The 15438-nt window shown below is 38.6% G+C and overlaps 1 protein-coding gene across 1 annotated transcript in view; it reads right to left on the bottom strand.

The window, feature by feature from the left end:
- Window positions 1–15142: 15142 nt before the first annotated feature.
- Window positions 15143–15438, bottom strand: part of tdrd1 (tudor domain containing 1) — a 37453-nt gene continuing 37157 nt past the window's right edge. Inside the window, exon 18 of the transcript XR_008724672.1 lies at window positions 15143–15155. The gene's annotated coding sequence lies outside the window, so the exon portion shown is untranslated. The remainder of the gene's footprint in view (window positions 15156–15438) is intronic.

Below are 15438 nucleotides of genomic sequence, written 5' to 3'. Positions count from 1 at the left end.
CACACAATACTCCAGGTGTGGTCTCACTAGGGCCCTATAAAACTGCAGAAGGGCCTCTTTGCTCCTATACTCAACTCTTGTTATGAAGGCCGGCATGCCATTCACTTTGCAGGTACTGCCTGCTGTACCTGCATGCTTACTTTCATTGACTGATGAACAAGGACCACCAGATCCCGTTGTACTTCTCCTTTTCCCAACTTGACACCATTTAGATAATAATCTGCCTTCCTATTTTTGCTACTAAAGTGGATAACCTCACATTTATCTTCGGATCTATCTTCGGACTCAAGAGTTCCTCAACCACTTTGTTTTTGGCCTCTCCAAGTGTTTGCAGGATCTACTACTCTTGTTACCAATGAAAGTCTGGCAATCTTTCCCTTTTCTGCATTCACAGTAACAAAACAAAAAAAAAAGATGATTCAGTCATTATCACATTGTTCTTGTTTGTAGAAGTTCATTTTGCGAGTTTCCCACACCACCACTGTGATCACGTTGCGAAAAGTACTGTGTAGGTAAACTTCAGATGCTGGATTATACCGAAGATAGATACAAAGTGCTGGAGCAACTCGGCGGGTCAGGCAGCATCGTTGGAGAAAAACATATGATGTTTTGGGTCAGAAACTGAAAAAGGTTGCCTGACCCCCTGAGTTGCTCCAGCACTTTGTGTTTATCTTCTCAAAAGTAATTGTGGATTGTAAAGGACTGCAACTTTACGAAAGGACTATGGATATTCCATATATATGTTTTCCTTTAAAAGATGTTCAAGGACAGTCTAATGTACAATGACATAGAGGGAGCTGTAATCTAACGGGCAGCTACGTTTTAAGAACCGAACACGTGAAGCTGCTGAAGATAGAAACAAAATGCTGGAATAACTCAGCGGGACAAGCAGCATCTCCGGAGAGAGAGAGAGAGAGAGAATGGGTGACTTTTCGGGTCACGACGTGATTCTTCAACATGTCTGTGGAATTCTCTGGTTACACAAAAAAGCTGGAGAAACTCAGCGGGTGCAGCAGCATCTATGGAGCAAAGGAAATAGGCAACGTTTCGGGCCGAAACATAGATGCTGGTGCTGAGTTTTCCAGCTTTTCTGGTAACGATTCTCCAGATCTGCAGTTCCCTCTTAAACACCTTGGAGGCTTTGTAGTCTTGGAGCATTTGATTTGTTTTTCAGTGGGCTGCAGTTCCAAAGTGCACCAACACGTGGCAGCTCTACACAAGCATACTCCTGTGCATTAAAAAAAAACTTTCGAGAATCATAGAGATTCTCCCCCATGTTTTGAGAGGTGGGGACAATCCCCCCCATGTTTTGTGAGACATGTATTTTGCAATCAGTTCCCATCCGACTGCGGAGTAACGGCCGCATGCATGGTCAGCTGGCTCAGACTCTGAAAATAATTAAATGTCATCCTTTGGTAATGATAAACGCTCATCCATTCCACATACATTACAAGCTTTGTAAAAAGCTGTCGGGTTTAATGAGTAGTGTACTGCAGAACGATTGGAGTCGTTTAATCATTTTATTCCTCTGAGAGGAAAACGATGTGTTAACTGTCACTGTTATAGCTGGTTAGCTGTTACTGTTATTAACACCATTATACAATGTGTCACCAACTAATACATCGATATGCAGGCCTCAGTCAATATAATTGTTTTGACCAATTGACAAAAATTGAGTACAATGTGAATTCAGATTGTCTCTTAAAGGATATATGAAGTTATGAATGTATGATTTTCATCTGCAGATTGAATTGAATTGAATTTCCTTTATTATCATCCAAACAAGTTTGAACGAAATTCCGTGCATGACAGTAAAAAAAAAGAAACAAAACACACAAAAACCAATCAATCAATCAATCTATCCATCACAGTGAATTTTAATCCGCGCCGGGCAATGAAAGGCTCCGCAAACGGGCTGATTCAAGCCCCACGATTCGGGACGGAAGAACCTGCTGATGTTACTGGAACTCCCGAAAGTCGGTCACCAACCAGGGACCTGCGAGCCTCTGAAGTCGAGTCGCAGCCGCAACGCCACCAGCCTCCGAAGTCAGCCAGCTCTGTAATGGTGCATGTAATGGTGCATGTAAAGATGTGAGTAAACTTGTTAGTTGTCAAAACTTGTCATGCACACTTATCGGGCCAACACGAAATTGTGTCCCCCACGTTTTAAAAGCGATTTCCGCCCCTGGTTTCTCAATGCATCTTTTAAAAAGTACAGGCCATGTTTTTAAAAATGTAAAGGGCCTGTCCCACTTAGGCGACTGCCGGCAACAGACAGTCGTAGCGGGATGCCGAAATGTACCCACCTGGTGAAATGGACCCATGCTATGACAATGTCTAAGACAAGCTACCACCTAGTCAACGTCAAGCTACGTCAACCGGCGAAACGTAACTTGGTACGTTCACATACGACCACACCTACGACAACCACGATGACACCTACAACAACCTTCGACCACACAGGCAACAACCTATGACAACCTAAGGCAACCTACCTACGACAAGCTATGACCCTGTTGGCGACAAATTAAGACAACTGAAGACTTCTATTCACCGGTTGACGTAGGATGACGTAGGTTATCGCCAATGGAAATCAGAGGTCATCGCCTGACGACAACCAACGTCACCTGGCGTCATCCCAATGACAACCTACGACAGCACCTACAACAGGAGAAGACAGGCAATCTCAAGCCCAGTCGCCGAAAGGTTTTGAACATTTCAAAATCCGGTGGCGACAAGAAAAAAGTTATGGCACTTGAGGATCCGGCCCTTAACCCGAAATCATCCGGCCCACAGGCGTATTTTTTTTCCCCCAATTTGTTTTTGCGACCTGGGAACTGCAGCCATACCCGGGGCACGCAGGCGACCTGAGCGCGGCAGCCAGACCTAAGAACCTTCAACAGAATCAACAGCATCAGTAGAAATACTCTCCACCATGATGTGGGCTCCCTGCCTACCTAGCCTGAAACAAAGCGCGTGATTGGTCAATTGGATCGGACAATGTCAAAAGTAATTGAACAATTACTACTTGGAAAATTGGAGGTTTTTCTCATATTTTAAAAATATATGCAGGTTTTGTTCTTGACAAGTTTCAGGTATGATTTTTTATCATATTTTTACACAATATGTTATAAATACAGGTCGATATGTGATTTGGGTCACGAAATTAAACGAAAAAGCACCTTGGCCCATGGTCTAGTAGGCCAAACCCCAACCTACAGAATGAATAGGCCATACTTTAAACACAAAGCATCTCTGGAGAACATAGATAGGTGACATTTCGAGTCGCCATCCTTCTTCAGGCAGATTGCAGAGAAAGCTAGGAGAGGGCATGGTGGACAAAGACCAGAGTTGAAGACAGAAGGTGTGAGACAAAAGGATTGAAGATTTGCGACCTTGAAAGCTAAAGAAAGGAATGTGGGGGTGGGCGCCAGTCCAAGTGGGGCAGAGGTGAGCAGGGAAAGGAGAGTTTGGGGAAGGGTGGATGTTGTAGTTACCTAAAATTGAAGAATTCAATGTTCATACTGGTGAGTTGCAAGTTACCCAAACAGAATACGAGGCATTGTTACTCCAGTTTTTGGAGTCATTGCTCTTCTAACAAAAGACACATCCAATCCTTACCAGTTGTACTTATTACAGAATGCCCTACTGGTTGTGTTTGCAAATTCCTGAGCCTTAAACATTGATCATTATACCTGACAGTTAAACTCAACCTTTCAACATACTAGCAAAACAAAAAAAACTGAAGGAAGTCAGCAGGGCAGACAGCACCATCGCAGAGGGGTGGGTGGAGAGGTGGGGGATTGTCAGATAACACTTATTCAGGTGTAATATATCAAGCAACTCTCTTATTATGAAGAGTTCATGTAGATGATCTATGCGGAGTGAATCTATATTGCATGACGATTTGAACACGTTTATATTAAAAAAAATTCAAGCAGGATCTTGATCAGCTAGCCAAGTGAACTGAGGAACAAGATAAAACTTGCATTTGCGAAGTCAAACCAGGGCAGGATTTTCAGAGTGGCAGACAAGGCTCTGCAGAATGTTGTAGAGCAGAGGTACAGTGGCTTGCAAAAGTATTCAACCCCTTGAACTTTTCCACATTTTGTCACATTACAACCACAAACGTAAATGTATTTTATTGGGATTTTATGTGATAGACCAACACAAAGTGGTGCATAATTGTGAAGTGGAAGGAAAATGATACACGGTTTTCAAATTTTTTTACAAATAAAAAACTGAAAAGTGTGGCGTGCAAAAGTATTCAGTCCCCTGAGTCAATACTTTGTAGAACCACCTTTCGCTGCAATTACAGCTGCAAGTCTTTTGGGGTATGTCTCTACCAGCTTTGCACATCTAGAGACTGAAATTTTTGCCCATTCTTCTTTGCTCAATTAGCTCAAGCTCAGTCAGATTGGATGGAGAGCATCTGTGAACAGCAATTTTCAAGTCTTGCCAGAGATTTTCAATTGGATTTAGGTCTGGACTTTGACTGGGCCATTCTAACACATGAATATGCTTTGATCTAAACCATTCCATTGTAGCTCTGGCTGTATGTTTAGGGTCGTTGTCCTGCTGGAACCTCCGCCCCAGTCTCAAGTCTTTTGCAGACTTTAACAGGTTTTCTTCCAAGATTGCCCTGTATTTGGCTCCATCCATCTTCCCATCAACTCTGACCAGCTTCCCTGTCCCTGCTGAAGAAAAGCATCCCCACAGCATGATGCTGCCACCACCATGTTTCACAGTGGGGATGGTGTGTTCAGGGTGATGTGCAGTGTTAGTTTTCCGCCACACATAGCGTTTTGCATTTAGACCAAAAACTTCAATTTTGGTCTCATCTGACCAGAGCACCTTCCTCCACATGTTTGCTGTGTCCCCCACATGGCTTGTGGCAAACTGCAAACGGGACTTCTTATGGCTTTTTTTCAACAATGGCTTTCTTCTTGCCACTCTTCCATAAAGGCCCGATTTGTGGAGTGCACGACTAATAGTTGTCCTGTGGACAGATTCTCCCACCTGAGCTGTGGATCTCTGCAGCTCCTCCAGTTACCATGGCTGCTTCTCTGACCAATGCTCTCCTTGCCCGGCCTGTCAGTTTAGGTGGACGGCCATGTCTTGGTAGGTTTGCAGTTGTGCCATACTCTTTCCATTTTCGGATGATGGATTGAACAGTGCTCCGTGAGATGTTCAAAGCTTGGGATATTTTTTTTTTTATAACCTAACCCTGCTTTAAACTTCTCCACAACTTTATCCCTGACCTGTCTGGTGTGTTCCTTGGGCTTCATGATGCTGTTTGTTCACTAATGTTCTCTAACAAACCTCTGAGGCCTTCACAGAACAGCTGTATTTATACTGAGATTAGATTACACACAAGTGGACTCTATTTACTAATTAGGTGACTTCTGAAGGCAATTGGTTGCACTGGATTTTATTTAGGGGTATCAGAGTAAAGGGGGCTGAATACTTTTGCATGCTACACTTTTCAGTTTTTTTATTTGTAAAAAAAATTGAAAATCATGTATCATTTTCCTTCCACTTCACAATTATGCGCCACTTTGTGTTGGTCTATCACATAAAATCCCAACAAAGTTCAAGGGGCATGAATACTTTTGCAAGCCACTGTATCTGGAAATGCAGTAGCGTAGTTCCCTGCAAGTAGCATAATAGGTATATAGGGTGGTCAAGATGCCATTCAGCACATGGGCCTTGATCAGCCAGGGTATTGAGTACAGAAGTTAGAACATGTTATAGTTGTACAAGAGCTGAAAAGAGTGCAGAGAAGATTTACAAGGATGTTGCCAGGACTCAAGAGCCTGAGCTATAGGAGGAGGTTGGGCAGGCAAGGACTTTATTTCTTGGAGCACAGAAGATTGATGGGTGATTTTATAAAGGTGTATAAAATCATGAGGGGAATAGATAGACTGAATTCAGTGTATTTTATCCCGAGTAGGGGAATCAAGAACCAGAGGCTATAAGTTTAAAGTGAGAGCAGGAAAGATTAAATAGGAACCAGAGGAGCAACTTTCTCCACAGGGGGGTGGAAAGAAATGGAAGGGGTTGCCAGAGGTTGTTGAGACAGACACTACAACAGCATTTAAAAGATGTTTGGACATGGATAGGAAAGGTTTAGAGGGATACAGGCCAAATGCAGGTACGTGGGATGAGTGTAGATGGGGCAGCTTGGACTATTTGGGGTGAAGGCTATTTCTGTGCTGTATGATGATATATGGCTAGTGTCGGCCTTAATTGGGAACATACACAAGTGATGTGCATCAATGCTGATGTAGCCAATTTGAGAATGTATAAACTATAATTCATTAAAAAAATTCCAATTATGGCTTGTACCACAAATAAAAATGTTTGAGTGGATAAGAATGAAAAATGACAACGTGAAGGCTTGCAATTTTCTTTTTAATTTAAATCATGTAATCACTTTTAGCTTCATCACACAATTCTATAGTAATCCATGTTCAATAAACTGGACAAAGAAATGGGCAGAGAAGGAAAATTACTATAGTGAGAAAATGCACTGATATACATACAAACTCATACATCAAGTTCTGAAAAAAGTTAAATTCTTGATTCTTTATGCTCTGAAAATTACACAAATTGGAAATTATACTTTTTAAACATTTTTGGCAGATGAGTTTTAAAGTCATAAACTTGTTAACTTTAATACTCATTAGTAAAGGTTATTTTGCCACTATTTTTAAATTAATTTTGCATGAAAATACTTTAAGAATCAGAACTAGATTCGAGATTGATGGCTACAGCAATATTAATTATCAAAACACAACACTAGGATCAAACTTCTCCCGCAACTGCCAAAAGACGATTCCTTCCATTGGAACATTTCTTCAAACTAACTACAGTTTGGAGTATGCAATGAATCTATACTAAAAGTAATTATATTTCAGCACGTTTCAATTGTTGGCAAACAAGAAACAAATGTTTTGACTAAAGCCCCTTTCTAATGATCAGGGAAACATTGACCTGAGATACTTTGTATTGGGCACTCTGTAGCCTAAAGCTCAATCGAAACAAAAGCCAGGGCCATTCTTCCCTTTTGCTACTGCAGTCTAATTTAGTACAAAGATTAGAATGTGGTTTTAAGTTCATCTGAGCAGAGCCAGAACTACGCAAAGTCACTTTACACACAAAGCCAGAGAACAAGCGACTTTGATCCCTCTGGGCTGTGCTCAATTAACATTCAGGTAGCGCTAATGAAAGTCATCAAGAATGGTAGGCTCCAAGCTTGGTAACAAATTACCAATGCACAATATTTTGGTCACAAAGAGCATGCCAGATTCTTTCATGCAATCTCAAAATGAAACATGGCCCTCAAATATTAAGAGACTATTTCAGTTCAAAATATTTTGCAGTTTATGTATAAGCAGAAATTAGGGGGATACAATCATAAATTGAGCGAAGGCTGTTTTTATGCCATTGTATAATCAGAAGCTTTGAGTGCTAACTTTATGTAAATACCAAGAAAGAATGGTATTGATGTCAACAATGGTGACTCAAAAAGTTCTCGTCTTCTGGCTCGGTCACAATGACTTGCTTGTAAGCTGCCAGCTACCAGTCTGATGTTTAACCAAACAATGTGATGATCCAATTATCATTTAAGTCCCTAAATTTTTATTTTGATACCTTTCAAACGTATCCTTTTTTAAAATAAAACACAAAAATGGAGTTGCTATTTCATATGGATAGAGGTGACATTTGTCATCAAGAAGAAAGCACTGGATTCTTCAACACGGTATATTGTACAAAGTTTTTAGAAGCGCTTCTAAAATTAAAATGACTTTGGCAGCCTTCAATATTGTTATTTTAATAATTGGTGGCCATATTTTAACAATAGAGATCAATACAAAGCATTAGTTTAGGTTAATACCATCACTGTTGTAAATCATAGTTTCAGGTCATCATGACCATATTCAAGCAGATATCAGATATGAAATTTGTACTGAATCAAACATCATGGCATAGCATAGCAAGTAAATGTGCTGCTTTCCAGCTCCTATTACCTGGGTTCAATCCTGACCTCGGGTACTGTCTGTGTGGAGTTTGCATGAACTTTCACATCCCAAAGATGTGCAGATTGGTAGGTTAATTGTCCATTGTAAATTGTCCCTTGTGTATAGGTAAGGGGTAAAATGTGTGGGTGGGGGGGTGTGGGGGAGAGAGAAGGAGAGAAGAGTTGAAGGGAATGTGGGAGAATAAGTTACAGGCAGGAACGGGGTACTGATTGTGGATGATCAGCCATGATCGCAATAAATGCCGGTGCCAAAGGGCCGAACGGCCTACTCCTGCACCTATCGTCTATAAATGCTTATAATGAACATTAGATTCAAAGCAAGTTACACAAAGTATAAGTAAATCAATATTGCCTCTTTCTGATTTTCTTCTGTACTTGGAAAACGTTAAAAAAAAATTCAAAGAAAAATGCAGGTTTATCTTCAATTTTCTTAATATCACTTAATTGTTCCATTATTTTTGTTCATCATCATTGCAAGTTGTTGCTTGATTTCTTCCACCTATAATTAAAAATCATTATATTTCCAGAATGTTAAAAATGACAACTATTGTAAACAACCTTGGCTACAAATTTAATTTAACCAAACTATGCACATAATTTATAGATAGCTGGAACTATATGATTTGCATTTCATCTCTACACACAATTAAAATTTCACCCTTAACTTCCCAAATAACTTGAAGCTACAGAAACAATTGCACATTTCTGATTGCAAGCTAAGATTATTCAATGTATCACTGCAGATAAAAAATAAAGAACTCCATTCACAAGGTGTAAAGAGGGACTAATTTTATTTATATTTTAAGATGATTCCAAGACTAAAAGGTCAAAATGAAAATAACTTGCCTCAGACAAGCAAATGTTTTAATAAATGGCCATAGATCATGACAACACTACAACAACGTGGTCAGAGGCAGAGTTCAGGAGAATGGGAAAATCATGTTTGATGACAATTTGGCTCATTTCATTTTCCTGAAGAAATTATGATGGCAAGTGTTTGATTCCTTAATCCTTTAAATTAACGTTGCTCTCCAAATAAAATCGACTTTCTTAATTCTTATTCATGTAACCTGCGTGTCTCCATTTAATTGGCTAACGTGGCAAATGTTGAAGTATTCTCTCTTTCATTACTGTGAGCGAAATAAAGTAGCAATTGCGGCTTAAACAAATGAGGTGAAGATAAGACTAGGAGAGTGTGGCAGCACTTCCAGGGAAGAGGTGATTGGCTCACAAATATGTCTGACCTCAGGAAGAAGCTGCCCTTTAAGTCTGGACATCCAGGCATTCAAGCTCCCATATGTTCTTCCAGAAAGCAGAAAAGAAAAAAGGAATGGCCAGGATGACAGGCACAGAAAAGGGAATGGCCTTTCCATTCTCCTATTTTATGGTGAGCATTGTTAATTATGGAAGTGGCTAAAACAGGCTTCCTTAACAATACATCCAGCCTTACTGAAGGGTCTCGACCCAAAACGTCACCCATTCCTTCTCTCCAGAGATGCTGCCTGTCCCGCTGAGTTCCTTCAGCTTTCTGTGTCTGCCTTCACACTAATTCTATGTTATTTCACTTTCAAATCCACCCCCTACACACTATGGGCAATTTACAGGGGCAAATTAACTTACAAACCCACATATCTTTGGGGTGAGGGAAGAAACTGGAGCATTCAGAGTAAACCCACATGGTCACCGTACAAACCAAGGTCTACTATCTTTGGTTTAAACCAGCGACTGCAGTTCCTTCTTACACAACACATCCAGGCTACCTGATGTAATGCCCAATGAAAATAGAATTGATCAAAGCGACAGTGTGGAAGGGACCAGGTTAGGTTGATAATGATATGGATGCCTAGTAACTTGAAGTAATGATAAATACAACAATAAATGCAGACAAGAGCACAACAGAAGAATACAGTGCAAAGTAGTGTAAAACAATATTGAAGTACAATAAAGGAATAACCGAATGAGGTTGAGTTATGGCCCTGTCCCACGATGCGAGTTCATTCAAGAGCTCACCCGAGTTAAAAAAACAAAAAACAAACTCGTGGTAAGCACGGAGAATGAACGTAGCGGGTACGTCGGAGCTTGGGGACGTCTCTTAGCAGCTCGTAACGCTAACAGCAGGTACTTGGGAAGTCTTGCTAACGGCAGGTAAGCTTGGGAAGACTCGTGAAGATTTTTCAACATGTGGAAAAATGTCCACGAGAGCCCCGAGTACCGACGAGCGGCCTTTACCGTAAATCTCCGAGTTCGAATCAGGGCAAACTCGGGAGAGCTCTTTGAATGAACTCGTACAGTGGGACAGGGCTTTTAAGTGTAAGAGTACACGTTAGCATCACTAGGAAGGAGATGTGAAAGAGGTGATTGGTTCAGGAGTCTGATAGCCATAGGGAAGAAGCCGTTCTTTAGGCTGGATTGTTAAGGTCTTGAATCTTCTCCTAAAGGGTAGAAGAAAGAAAAGAATATGGCTGGGGTGGCAGGTTCCTTGAACAATACTTCCAGCCTTATTGATGCAACACACCATGACGATGGGCAGTGAAGATCACAAAATTCAAATTCCAACTGGAATTTGAGCCACGATCAACAGTTATCAACGTCGGAGGTATGGAAGCATTCAAGGATCGGGAATTCTTCTATGCTGCATAGTGAGCAACAGAACTGGCTATATAATGTTAACTTGCTATCTGCCTATCAACACCAGAGATGCAACCTGGACTTTAGAAGTCAGTTTAACCTCTGTTAGAACTGACCTCTGTCTATAACAATGCAAAGTCTAGCATTCTACAATAATGGTGATCACAATAATGGTGCCATTTTAAATCTATCTCTTGCTGTTCGCATCATATTTTGGATGATGGATTATTTGCCTCGGAGATAGTCACCAGATATCTAACATAGTATTAGGTTGTTTGCAATGTCATTAGTGTATCATTCAGCTGCAGTGTCATCCATAGTTCCATTGATCTTATAGTTTTCTAAACATGTCTTCTGACTTTCCTTTACAATCACTCCTAAACCAACCAGACCTGTTTTCTCTCCTCTAATGACATTTGTAAATCAACATCAACGATATAAGCAGTTTTGATACGTGAAAGAACACAGACTGCAGGAGTAACTCAGCAGGACAGGTAGCATCACTGGAGAGCATGGAAAGGTGAAGTATTGGGTTGAGATCCTTCTTTAGGCTATGCTACCCGACCTGCCGAGTTACTCCAGCACTTTATGCCTTTTTGTGTATTAGCCAACATCTGCAGTTCTTTCTTTCTACATCTAGGCAGTTTTGATGATTCCTTCATCTTTCAATATAACATGAACCACCCCCAGATATTCTGTAATGTATTACATCTCTAGAAATAAAACATATACCTACCTTCACTGCCACTCTAACTCAATTTCATGATAGTATAAGTTTTAAATTCTGCTTAAAACATCGAGGACTTGAGATTTTGTCCATGTCGGCATAATAATTTATATGGTATATTGCAAATATATATTACATATTAATCTTGTATGGGAGAATTCCAATTGTTATGCAAATTAAAAGATTAAATGTTGCTGGAAAAACTGACGCAAGAAAAGATAAAAATTTGTAAAAGCAATACCATTTGCCAATATATAAATACAACAAACTTACACTTTCCTGAAGGCCTTTGCAACAGCAACAACTGAGATCTTGAACTGAATAAAAAGATAAAAGTTCAACACATTTCTCCTTAAACAGATTATACTTAGGTATTTATTCAGGAAAGCATTAAATAATGTAGTTCAATATTGTATTATTTCCCATCTATTTTAAGTTCTATCTTTCTCATCTGTATGTGTGCATTTTGAGATTTTTTGAAAAAGTGCACAGCAACCGCTTTTTCTGATAAACAATGTACCATGTAACAGATCAAACAATACTAAAATGAAAGTGCATTGTTTCAGGCAAATGGCTGTTGGATCAACCGTCAGGTGATTCCTTCCAAATATGTTAAATTTGAGTGTTAAATCAGAAATAAAATGAATGCTACATTTGAGTGTTAAATCAGAAATCAAATGAGTTTCGAATCTGCTGGAGGAAATTGCTGAAAATTGAATCAGATATAAAACCTTAAATAAAAAGACTAGCTTACAATGTTTTTAAAATGTTGCTATACAATATTTTAATCAATTCTGGTTGATTGATCGTTCAGACATCAAGTCAGACTGCATTGATGTCTAATTAAGCATAAGATGGTAGAAAGTTGAGATACATCTATTATTAAGTTCATTCGGGTGTTGACTGATACTTATAGATACATTCAATCTCACTGCAAGAAAAACAATACAATCACGATCTTTTGAGTGAATCTTTTAATGTGCTCAGGGGGCTTAAATATCAATTGAGCTAGAATACAGAATAACCTAGTGGTAAACGTATTTTGGGTATCTTTTGAGACTATACCTGTTATAACTTTTGTCTCGATTCAAGCAAAGAATGCGCATCTTCGTATCATTATTGGGAGACAAAGTTTAATCAAGATTTCCAAAACTAGGCTCAGTGCTGAACTACAAGGAATAGGAAGATCATCCTCATCATTACTTAGTGAGGAACTATCACTAAAATTAACAAATGAGTAAGTGGGTGGGGGAAGAGGAAATCGAACAAAAAACCCCATTCAAAGGCACAGAACACTCAAAAAGCATCATGCTACACAAGTTATTTTTAAAACATTTAGATATGCGTGTTTTTACAATATTGGGTACAAAAAGTGTGACATCATACATAAAACTGAAGTTCACAAATAAATTATTTCAACATGATTCAGATTAATCAAAAACCCTCATAGCAGCAGTACATGACAGGGATAGTTCAAGAAGTTTGAGAACATTTTATTAATGAACAAAATTCCTTGCATTCCCATGCGATTTTTTTTACACTTTATGTTTGGTGTCCACCATAACTGTTACATGAAATTTAGAACCTTATTTCTTTTTAAAGCATGATAGCCGATTTCTTCACTTTTGCTGTTTTCAACATACAAATGTGTTTTCTTGCTATAAATATGAAGTATGTGACGAAATGAGCAATATTCCTGTTATCTACTGAAATGTGCGTTATAGTGTCCAAAGGTCGACACCAAAATGAAAGTAGCTCCTGCTTCTTCCAGTATTTCTTTTTTTGTAATTTCTTTCTCATGTTTTGAATAAACTTTATGGAATTAATTATCCATACATAATATGAGACTGCAGGTACATAATTTAATGGAAATAGCTACTGCAAAAGGCTGGTGTTACACTTGTGATGGTGAACACCAAAAATATTCACAAATTTTGGCATGCAGCAGCTTTTACAGAATATTGATATTAAGGTTACTTTCTTCTCATAATTTCATCATCTATTGAGTTCTTCAAACTAGAAATTTTTCAATCTCCTTGGGAAGTTCTTTGGTCTTAATTTACCATTGTGATGTAACGGTGGTTACTCTAAAACCACCACTACACTCTTGAAATATGGCCATTCAGAGAATGCCAAATTCACCAAAACCTTTGCTTATTACTGTGAAACATGCATCTCTACAAAGCAACAAACTTGAAAATGTTTGACATGAAATGAATGCAGAAATTGCCTCTTTATTTCATGGTGTCAAACCATGTCACGTTTTTGGTGTCCTAAAAATCGATATTTTTTGAGATGTAAACTGGTTGAATCAGGGAATTAATTTAATTCCGAACTTGATTTTATCTCTACTATCTCTAGCATATTTGAGTAATAATCCCTGAAAAAAATACCATACTACTTGAAACAGTGGATAAATGACATTTTTAATGTTCTGTGCTGAAATCTCTCCAATATTGTAAAAATACACATATAGATACCAAAGCAATGTAACCAAATTATCAATAGTGAAAGTTATTACCTTTAGTTGCTTTCCCAGTGGTGAATTTAGCCAGACCTTCTGATACCAACTTATCAGATACATTAATGGCTGCACCTTCAAAATGTCCAATCAATTGAACAGTGTGGACGTTTCCATCAATTTCTCTAACTGTTGCCAACATATTTTTATCAAGCAGGAGAGTTCTGAGGAAGTTGGTGGCTGCAGGAGTCCACTCGTCAGATTCTGGTTCAACATCTAAACATATTTTGAGCTTTACTTAAATATGTGTAAAATATTGGTTATTAATGAAAATAGCTTAGTAACTGTGTATATCAAAGCTGTAAACTACATTCCAAAGACACGTCAAGATGATGGATGGCTTAAATAATTTAATGGTATCATTGTTCCAATAGCACCGCTGCCATTGTTCTTGATGATATGTCAAGCAGTTATAATGGTAACCTTAATAAACTGTGTAACTAATCTTTACTCAGATCATTCATTGATCTATTAACCTTTCCCTGTTTGCCTAACCTTCTCAACCCTTCACATCTCCTTCCAGATAAGTTTACATTGCAGTCACTATGCAGTAGTGGTGTAGTAGCATTAAATTTAGAAGCAGGGATCTAATAAAGTATAGAATTCATGGAAATTTGTGTTCTGGAATTTTGAAATTCAGACTCCATTTTTAAAAACCTGTCCAATAAGTCAGCTAACTGACCCACATAGCCAATTATAGCACTGACAAAACACAGGTGTACCTTTTAACATATAAAAATAGTAATTTGTATTGCGTGTACACATCAACTTTAGATAGTGGTAAAATACACATAAGTATTTTGAGCTTAGTATTTTCTTAAATACTGAATGGATTGGTTAACTATACTTGAAAGCAATCTGGTCTTGTGCATCCAGGAAAACAGTTTTTTTTTTTAAATTTATTGTGGAGCTTAGATACAATGGCCTTAGCTAAAACAATTTCTACGAAACAAAAATTTTATTTTCCGTCTAACTCTCTCTAAGATGCACAGAGAATGTTCTCACATATATTAAAGACATCAGGGAAATGTGCATTACCACCATCAGGGAAATATAAATGAAATTACCTGCTAGTGCAAATCTTGCAACATGACATGGATGTTCCAAAAGTTCTGGTTCAATACATTTAATCCTTTCAAGAGATACAGTTTCCACAATTCCATAATCTGCACAGATAACCTTCAATACAGATTCAGAACAATTCAGTACAATCGCACGATGCCAGCAATTGTCACCTAAGACAAAAAATAATGCTCCATTATTGTAGATGAATACTGTGGTATTGCAGCACAAGATTACGGTGCACCCGAAAATAAAACTGAGCAACACATGAAATTAATATTTCTTGGATGGCCTCTTTTCAATTTTACATTGTTTCAAATTCAGTACCAAATAGTCTATGACTCATTTTGGCAAGATTGCAACCTGCAATTAATTTCTGAGTACAGCATAAACATTGCAAGCATCAATGCATCCAATTAATTTATCATGTACAATTTATTCTTTAATTTCTTAACA

The sequence above is a fragment of the Leucoraja erinacea genome, chromosome 15, assembly GCF_028641065.1.
Source record: "Leucoraja erinacea ecotype New England chromosome 15, Leri_hhj_1, whole genome shotgun sequence".
NCBI lineage: Eukaryota > Metazoa > Chordata > Chondrichthyes > Rajiformes > Rajidae > Leucoraja > Leucoraja erinaceus.
This window is presented reverse-complemented; position numbering and strand designations above follow the sequence as displayed.